The following is a 9884-nucleotide window of genomic DNA, read 5'->3' on the forward strand; positions in this document are numbered from 1 at the left end:
ATGATTTATTTTTAAATAAAATGCTCTGTTTATGCGGGAATTTGCACAACGGTTCTGCACGAATCGAGCTCGAACCCGGTCTCCGGTTCCGACCTGAATACTAGAGTGGACCTGCACAAGAGGGTAAGCACTCCGACGTTTAAGTCAGTATAGATCGGACTCCGTATTTAGCTCGAGGTGAGATTTGATACTTGAGCGTGAAATGAAGCCCTCTATTTATAGGTGACGGATCCGACAGCACACACGACCGACGGTTACATGTCTTTTCTCATGTCGGACCTGTCGGGTTCCAAGCAGATCGAACCCCAATAAGGTTGAACCTTGGTGCCCATACTTAGTCTTTTATAACGGGCGAACCCGGTCTCCTCGGCGGGGCCGAGGTGGACCTAATCAATCCTTTTTTTATTTGGTTTCTTCAAATACTAATAAGGGTCCTCCACGTGTCTTGGGTATGTTTACCCCCAAACATGCTCCATCACATAATTGATGTGAAGAACATACATCAAAACGAGGCTACCTCTGGTCGGAAGAGAAAAAAAACCCAATATAACATTTGAGATTAGAGACGTTACAAATAATAAACAAAAAACTATACATTAAAATGATTTGACTCTCTATGAATAATCAATTCATCCAATATTATGGATAAACAAAAGTTCGATTGTGCTTTACTGTACTTAATGCTTTAATTTATGTCTTATTGTGTCAGCCTAACATTATTTTGGCCCAAAAAAATTTCCACCAACATCAGATCTGAATTGGAATATTATTTTACATGGAAAATGTTAGCAATGTAAGAGATTGTTTACTTTCATGATTGTGAACTTCAAATCCAAGATGTTGATGCTGGAAATTTGGCCTCCTTGGTTCTTGTCAAATGTGCATCAAACTCGATAATCACGGGATCGGATACCTGCAAAATCGAATAACCCTAATCCGGTGTGACTTCGGTTACACTGACTCCAATGCTTAAGTCAGCGATGGGAGGATTACTAAGTAAAGTACTTAGGGTTTATTTGCTTACCTCTAGGGTTCAGCTAGTGGTTCCATTTATAGGAGTCTCGCATTCTGGAATCTTCTCGTTGATCCCATCTGTTCGTCGTCACTGGATCATAGGGATTCGTGGACCGAGGCACCTCAACCAATGTGATAGGAGAGAAAGTGGGCTCGGCCCTAGTCTGCACCAAGCCGGGGTCGGGATCGAGCCCCGGCTCGCTCAGTTTGTCTCTAGGGTTGGGCCTCTCTGGTCTGTAGAGGTCCATTTCTTTGGTCAGATCCAATCCCATAACACAAGAGATTGTCAAATAGAAGGAATTCCTCGTTTATAGGAGGGAACTTTAGGAATGAGGCACTATATATAGTTGTCGTACTTTATATTTAGCGAATTTATTGTCAAAAATTAGAAGATTCTCTAGTAGTAGAATCGTCCTTCCGTAGATTGTCATCAAATTAATTTCCACTTGTCAGAATCTTTCCCATGTGAGAATCAAGCTGAACTCTTATTCAAGATATATGTTCGGTCCTTTTTTCTCGTCCTTGGCATGCCCTAGTTGTGGCCCAGACATATACGTGTTTTACAGGAGAGGTCACATGTTGATATTGGTTTTGACCCATAACAATCAAGTAACACAATCTATATTTGCAAATTTGTTATAAAATTTTTTTCTTACAAATGTGACAATTTTTTCTCTTGTAAAACATGTCATTTTTGTATTATTGATAAGTATATGGTTCTTAGATATTTATCCCATTAATATATATATATATATATATATATTTCATAATGTGACAAGTATGGTATTATTTCAATAGGTCCATTGAGATAAAAGTATATAGTTCTTATAATATTTATACCTTATTTTTCGCCATTTATGTAAATGTCTCAAATTCTCAACGCACGTGAAAATTGGCCTTCCTTTGGACAATGACACCAGAAAATACTTGGTCCACTAATTTAAACTTTATAAGCCTTAGAGTGCCACTAATCATATATAAGTTTCTTTTAATTTTGGGATTTGATTAATTTAATTTTACATAGAGAAATTCTCTTTAAAAAGGGGCTGAGATAACTCATCTTTCCCTATCTCTTAATTAAATTCCTTTCATTTATTAGTTAAATAATTTTGTTTCTTGTCGATGATGATCAATATCTTGTTTTAACTACCATTGAAAAATTGACTGCTCATCATTTTTTTAAAAAATATATATATTTTTTATTTCTGTCTCATAGTTACCAATTTTTAGTAGCGGTCTTGATAAAATTGGTCTTGATCAATAATGAACCAAGTATTTTCTTATTATCGTGAAGAGATTTCCTAACCTTACACATCAACATGATATTTGTTGAAGGGCTCAACGACAACGAGTGATCGGAGATATGAATTTAATAGATTAATAGATTAAATGATCCAACATATAAGATTGGTTCTAATTTGGTTTCTAAACTTTTAAAATAGTCTCAATTAAACTTTCAGCCATTAGGAATTTTGAATCGTTACTCCCTAGACCTCTTCAATAAATAAAAGTGTCCAAATATGGCTTATTTGAAGTAAATATATACATTTTGTAATTAAAAAATATTTTACGAATTTTGTTAATGTAGCAATAAACCCTAACAAATGAGGCTCGCATATGATTTTTTACTGGGCCGACCCATCTCCGAAAAACAAAGCCCAATAACAATGTTGAAAGAAGCCGCTCCATCACGATAGTCCGAAGAGAGAAGAAAAAGCCCTAGAAAATCGTCGGCCAGATAGCCTAAAACCCGAAATTCGAAACCGGCACGTGGACGTCAACTACGCCCCAGTAACCGGAGTGTGTGAGAACCTAACACTAAATGGTAAACATGAGAATTTCTCGCTTGTGACTGGCTACCGGCTCGTTAATACCGAACTCCATCGGAAACTTCCCGTTGGGGTTTTTGCCTCCGATCGGATTCCACATTCGTTTGGAACTTGCCGAGAGTGAGATGATGGCGCTGGCGAGAGTAGACCTGTTGAGAAGGGAGGGTTTAATTTTAAATTTTAAATTTTGTAAATTTAGGATGCAATCTTCTCAACTAATTTAGAGGTGCCGTGGTAACAACTACTGTTACTGAGAAATCAAAGTCAAGCCCACCAAGTTAGAAAACGCCTAGATTAGGTCCAAAGATCAGGAAATATTTAGATTGAGGAAATCAACAGAAAGATCGAGGTAGACAGAGAAGTCGTGATCCAGATCGGCCGAAAGCCGACCTGGGGTGTTGGTGTCGACAACGAGTTGGCGCATACCAGTTCTAGGCCACGTGCCAAGAACTCCGACGGCCCGAACCTACACGCTTGGTAAAAGTTCATGGGTTCTCTTGGAAGCGATTCTCACCATACACGTGGCCTCTGTTCATAAGCTTGAAGTTTCATCATTTCGGTCTCGTCTTATGCATCCGAGCCGACATCTTGCGTGGTCGAGCCACCAAGCTTCATAAAGTTTCTCTTTTATCTATTTAAATGAATCGAATAACTTCACTTCAGTTCAACCCCAGACTTCGATAGAGTCCACGACAACATGTCGAAATTCACGGCAACTTTAAAAGGACCGTTGAGGCACAGGAATATTGTCGGTGAAGTCGCCTATAAATAGACCTCATCCACTCTATTTTCATGTACCCGAATACTAAATTCTCTCTCTAGTTTTGTTTAGTCAGACACTAACTTTTACATCTCAGTCCCAACCGAGGTTTGCAAAGTTGATCACTTTGTTTGATCAAACAGGTCCCTTCCATTCGACCTCTAATTTAGGCATCGAAGCTTGTGGCTAGCTATTTGTTTTGCAGGTTGACGTCCATTTACAATTTCATTATTAATATTTCATATGAATTTGATGAAATCGAAAGAGGCCAAATGTTTGTATTAACACCACCAAGATAATTGAGACTGATTTGTGCAATTTGTGATAAATTAAATTTACAGAGTCAACTTACTCCATAGTAGGTTTGAAAAAGTCATGGAAGGATGGGCTCCCTTGGCATAATAGAATAATTACACAAAGGGGACTTACAAACTTCTGCTCATATATATAAAATTACTCACACCACACTCAACTATACATTCCTCAACCTCCTCTTCTTCCTTCAAAACAATCAATTTCTGTGAGAGAAAAATAATGGATCTCATGAGTTTAGAAATCACGGTGGTTTCCGCCGAATTAGGCCTCGACTCGGAGATGAAGCTATACGTCGTCGTTACAGTCACCGGCGGCGCTTTGAGCGAGCAAAAAGCTCAGACAAACGTGGACACAAAAGGAGGCGGAAACCCGCGATGGAACTTTCCGATGAAGTTCGTCGTCGACCGGAGCGCAGCCTCTCATCATCATCTTACTTTCACTCTAAAATCCGAATATTCCAAAGACAAATATATTGGTCAACTAAAATTGCCGATTGGGGAGCTTATTTTGCAGTCCACCGGAGATGGAAATGAAAACTCTATGCAATATGTCTCGTATTCACTCAACGAAACTTCAGGGCAGTTAAATTTCGTGTTCAAATTTGGCGCCTTACAAGCACCACGGGCGACGCACGTGCCGCCGCCGGAACCAGCTGGTGCAGCAAATAAATATAAGAAATTGGGAGAAGGAGCGGAAAAGTTGGCCACGGGCGTCGCCACTGGGCTTGTAATTAGGGCTTTGGTTCCTGATAATAAGGCCGACGCTACACCCACGGCGGGGATTAATGACGTCACAGCTCTAGACTCGGAGACTGCTGTTCCACTTCTAGATACTTCAGCAGCCGTTGAATCGGTGGCTTCCGAGTCTTCTGCTTCTTTCTTAGAGAGTTTGTTTGATACATTGTTATCTTTTATGTCAATTTTTCTATTCTTATTTCTCTCCCTTACCATTTTTTAGTTGAAGATAGGTGTCTTAATCTTTAATGATTTGAGGTGGTTATGCTACTACTACTCATTTCTGAATTATTATTATTTCAGCTTGTTGGAGGTAAGATTGAAAAAGAAATTTGTTTCTCTCTAATGAATAGAAATTCAAAAGTTTTTAAATTTAGAATGACATGATCATTAATTAATATAATGATAATGATATTTGGAAATTAAATTGGGTAGAGAATAAAAAAAATTATAATCCAATTGAGATATAATTATATTGCAATTAACTTTTCAACTATATTTACCCTCTCAAATATAATATATAATATTTTGCACTCACAGAAGCCAATTTGAATGGGTCTAATTTACAATTACAATGAAAATTATCTTGGAATCTGGTGTGTTGATGCAGAAATTTGGTAGTCTTCTACGATTCCACCAAATTCACATCCATCTTCAAGAATAAAAGGGATCGATGAGACATGCAAAACATAATAGCATTAAAGATAGACAAGAGCCACATAGACTAGTATGGAGTATTGTGAACATATCTTTAGGGTTTAGCTTACTTTTCTATTTATAGTGGTCGAATTCTAATCCCTTTAAGATTTATATAGGTTGGATCCTAATGCACTCAGGAGAACTAGACGGAGTGGGCCTCATGCTGGGCCCGTTCGTTTCATTATGACTTAGGTCGAATAGAGAATCGAGGCGGGATGGTTTGGGATGAATCGTTAGGGTTCTCGGTTGGGGGACCGAGAACTGCTTGGCGCCGAGGAGGTCTCGACGCCGAGGCTTGGTCGGTGCCGACCACTGCTCGATTGGGGGCCGACTCGGGTCGTCAGGTGCCGACCCCCTTTCCTAATTCATGCCCACTTCTTGGTTTTCTTCTAGTCTCCTTTCGCCTAGCTAGATCTCTCTTATTTCCCAATAACACGTTGAATCATTTCGCCTAGCTAGATCTCTCTTATTTCCCATTAATCATTGGACGTTTCCTTCTTCGCAAAAAAAAATCCTAATATTTAGAATGACATAATTAATATAATAATATTGGGATATAATTATATGTATTGCCGTTTACTTTTTAAAAATTGTTAACACTAGTAGATATAGTATAAAAAAATTCCACTAACACGGCCAATTTGGATTGGTCTAATTTTCTCTGAAAAAGTCTTCGAATTGAACGACCCTTTGAATCGAGGGAGGTTCCTTCTTCTTAGAAAAATAAACCTTAATATTTAGAATGACATAATTAATTATATAATAATATTGGGTATTACATGGGATAGAAAATAGAAAAAGAAAATTATAACCAAATTGAGATATAATTATATTGCAGTTTACTTTTCGAATAGGTTTTACACACTAGTATAAAACATTTCCACTAACACTGACTAATTTGGATTGGCCTAATTTACATGGAATAAGTCTTGAAATGACGCGTTGAGTGAGGGAGATTCTTTCTTAGAAAAAACAAACCCTAATATTTAAAACGACATCATAAAATATAATAATATTGAGGATTAATTACATGGGGTGGTAGAGAAAAAAAATTATAACCAAATTGAGATATAATTATGTTGCGGTTTGCTTTTCAAATAGGTTTACACGCTACCAAATCGAGCATAGCTCAAGTGGTTAAGGTATCTATCTCTGATTAAGAGGTCATGAATTCGAATCTCACCCCTACATGTTATATCAAAAAATATATATATATATATATATAGGTTTCTTATTTTTTAGAAAAAATAAACCCCCTTTAACATAATCAAGTCAATGTTATATTGTTTACATGATACCATAATGTCCCATGTCCTTGCCACTGTGACATTTTCAAAATGTTCATTTTAGTCTTTCATACCAACCAATTTTGTACCTATTTGTAAATATTCAACACAAATTTTATATACATCTTGAAACCCTTTAATACAAATTTATATCAGGACTAAAATGGACGTCTCAACTAAATTGAACAAAAAATTGAAAGTATCAAGATCCAAATATGAACCAAAATAATTTGACGGAGACGACCAAAATTATATTTGAACTAAAAAAATTTATAACAAATTGGGATATAAGTATATTGCAGTTTACTTTCAACAACTTTGACGGCCGGCCTCCAATTTTTAAAAAATTTTGTTAGTTATTTAACTACCATGACTTGAAGTTGAAGACGAACAACAATTAACAAACACACTCCATATCGAAAAGAAACTGCAGCAGAAGCCAAACTCTATCGGCCTTTTTTTTCTGTCCAAGTTTTATAATAAATAAATTTAGGTATGGCATCAGAATCAGCAGAGCCAAGCTACTGTAGCGCACATGCAAATCACGTGGGTGCAGGTGATGACGCCGCCGGAGCAGCACCGGCGCCGCCGAGTGTGTGTCCGGTCTGCCGGAGAAACAGAATACTTGTGGGGGTGGCAAGAAGAGTGCCTTGGTTGGTTGGTGAAATTACCGTTGGATTTCTTTCCGGTGGAGTCCTAAGCTTGATCCCTATTAGATTTGGGGTCAATTTCGTCAATGCGTTTCGTGCCTCCTCCAATTCCTCTCTTTTGTCTCGTTTGTTTTCTGCAACCGGTGAAGCCGCCGTAACGGCTGTTATTAGTTGAATCAAAACACAAGGGTTTCAACAGAGTCCCTTTTTTACATAATAATTAGTTGAATTAGAATTATGCTGAAACAGAGAATATTCGCGATTCCATTTTTTTATTTTTTGTTTTTTCTTTTCGATGTTTAAGAAAAATAAGGATTACGTAATTGATTTTATTTCTAGGACAACCTTTCTCATTTCATGTTTCTTTTTTTAGATTTTTAACAAAATTTGAAATTTAAAATTTTGTATCAAGCTTTTATTTTATTTAACCTAAAATTTTAGAGAAATAACTAGAAACAAAAATGTCGATATATCTCTTTACGTAGAAGATGATATACTATATATGGGGAGAAAAAAATTCATGTACGTACTTGTTTATGTACACTATAATTGCCTTTATGAATAATTTTTTAATATGAGTGGATCTCACGTAATTTTTAATACGATACTGATGTGACAAACAGTGAATGGAAGGAGTATTCATATTTTCCATATATACTATATAAATAATCATTTCCTCTCTCTCTTTCTTGATTTTTTCACCAACTTTCTTGTCACTTAGGAATGTTCATGGTGCAGGCAAGGATGAAGAAGTTTTCCCCATCGTTGGCCCCATTTAATTTTATATCCTTACGAAATTTCACTCGAAATTTTATGAGGATCGAACAAGATTCTCGACCATAAATAATTTCCAGCCTATGATTGTTATTATTTTAAATAACTTCTCATTTAAATAATTTTTTAAAGTAAAATTTAGTTAAATACTCAATTCTCAATAATAATCCCTTGTTTACATTGTTAAATTCAACTCCTTTAAAGGAAACAAAAAATTAAATGCTCAAGGATTACACAGATATACACACACGAAGTGGGGACGAGGACAAAATTTCTCTCATCCTCATCCAGCTGGAGCCTAAACAGGAATTTCACGTATGCCCTTTAGAATGGTCCCAAAAGGATTCCATTTATAATTTTATTTTTTTTTTTGTAATTTAAAAATAAATTACGAATTTAGTTCATGTAGCAATAACTCTCTAACATTGAGGCTTGCAAATATGATTTTTTACTGGGCCGGCCCATGTACCAGCCCAATAGCAATGTAGAAAAAACCCTAGAACATCGTCAGCCAGAGAGAACCTGAAACTAAAATCCTTAAATCTGAAAAACTGATTCGAATCGAGGAAGAAGATGAGACCTCTAGACGAAAAAGAAACGGGCCTAGTATTCGAAAAGCTGTTCAAATGCGAATGTAGTATATATGAACCAAACTTGGTCGCTGTCGAAAAACCTGCATCGGAATTCACTCATGGCATGAGCTTCATCTAACCATCCAGTCGCTCTTGAAGACTTAGACCTTATCAATTCTTTAATATGCCTCCTATTGTTATGCTAATCTGACATAATCAATGTAATATACTTGAGATTACAATATGTATAAAGAATGAAAAATACTATAGGTTAAAACCACTTGATACTTTTACACTATATAACAATTGACCATTTGTACCTTCAAAAGAAAAAAAATTGACAATTTGTAGTTTCATTATCCAAAGATGAAAAAAGTCATAGGAGACATTTAACCAAGTTGAAACCTTAGCTTTTTTTTTTTTTTTTTTGAGAATTAAAGATTACAAAAACAAACTAAAGGAGATCCTTTTGAACTAACTCTAATATCCACCAAGAAAAACCTTAACTTTAAAAGAACTCACCAGAGACAGAAAAGAACTATTTATTAAAACAATGGTCAAAGCGAGCATAACTTACCGGTAATTGACATATATCTCCAACTAAGAGGTTATAAATTCGATCTCCACCCTACATGTTGTACTAAAAAAACGATCAATACATCTATCATGTGATTAAAAAAGTTTGATTATATCTTATTATACTTGATACTTTAATTTATATGCCTTATTGTGCCATTTCAGAACGTGCGTGTGAAGAAAAAAAAATCAAAATCACTAAACACTAAACACTAATTTAGATTGGACTATTTTAGATTCAAAAAGTGTAAGAGACATTGAAAATTAAGCGGTTTTAAAATATTGAATCTCCACCAAATATTATGATTAAAATAAATTCAATTATGTCATATTTTATGCTCAATTTGTCTTATTTTAATAAATCTAACTCATTTATCACAAACCTATTTCATTTCTTCCGACCTTGGTAAGAAAACTCTGTTCGACGAGAAATTCAATAAGAGAAAATTCGAATTAATGAACTTGTATGTATATTTATGTCTGTGAGTGTTACAATCTCTAATGTATAATTCTCTGATTAATTCTCTCAGCCGTGAACTTTAATTCAAGGGCTTGTGAGCTTGTTCTTGAATTAATGGTTGATGCCTTCAGCTTCTTGTTTGTAGAAGGATCTTTGAAGTCTTCTGCTTTTGAAGGTTTTGACTTGTTGATGAAGTTCTTCGGATTGTAACTTGA

This window comes from Momordica charantia, assembly GCF_013281855.1.
Source record: "Momordica charantia cultivar OHB3-1 chromosome 7 unlocalized genomic scaffold, Mcharantia_2.0 BLBB01000007.1, whole genome shotgun sequence".
Lineage (NCBI taxonomy): Eukaryota > Viridiplantae > Streptophyta > Magnoliopsida > Cucurbitales > Cucurbitaceae > Momordica > Momordica charantia.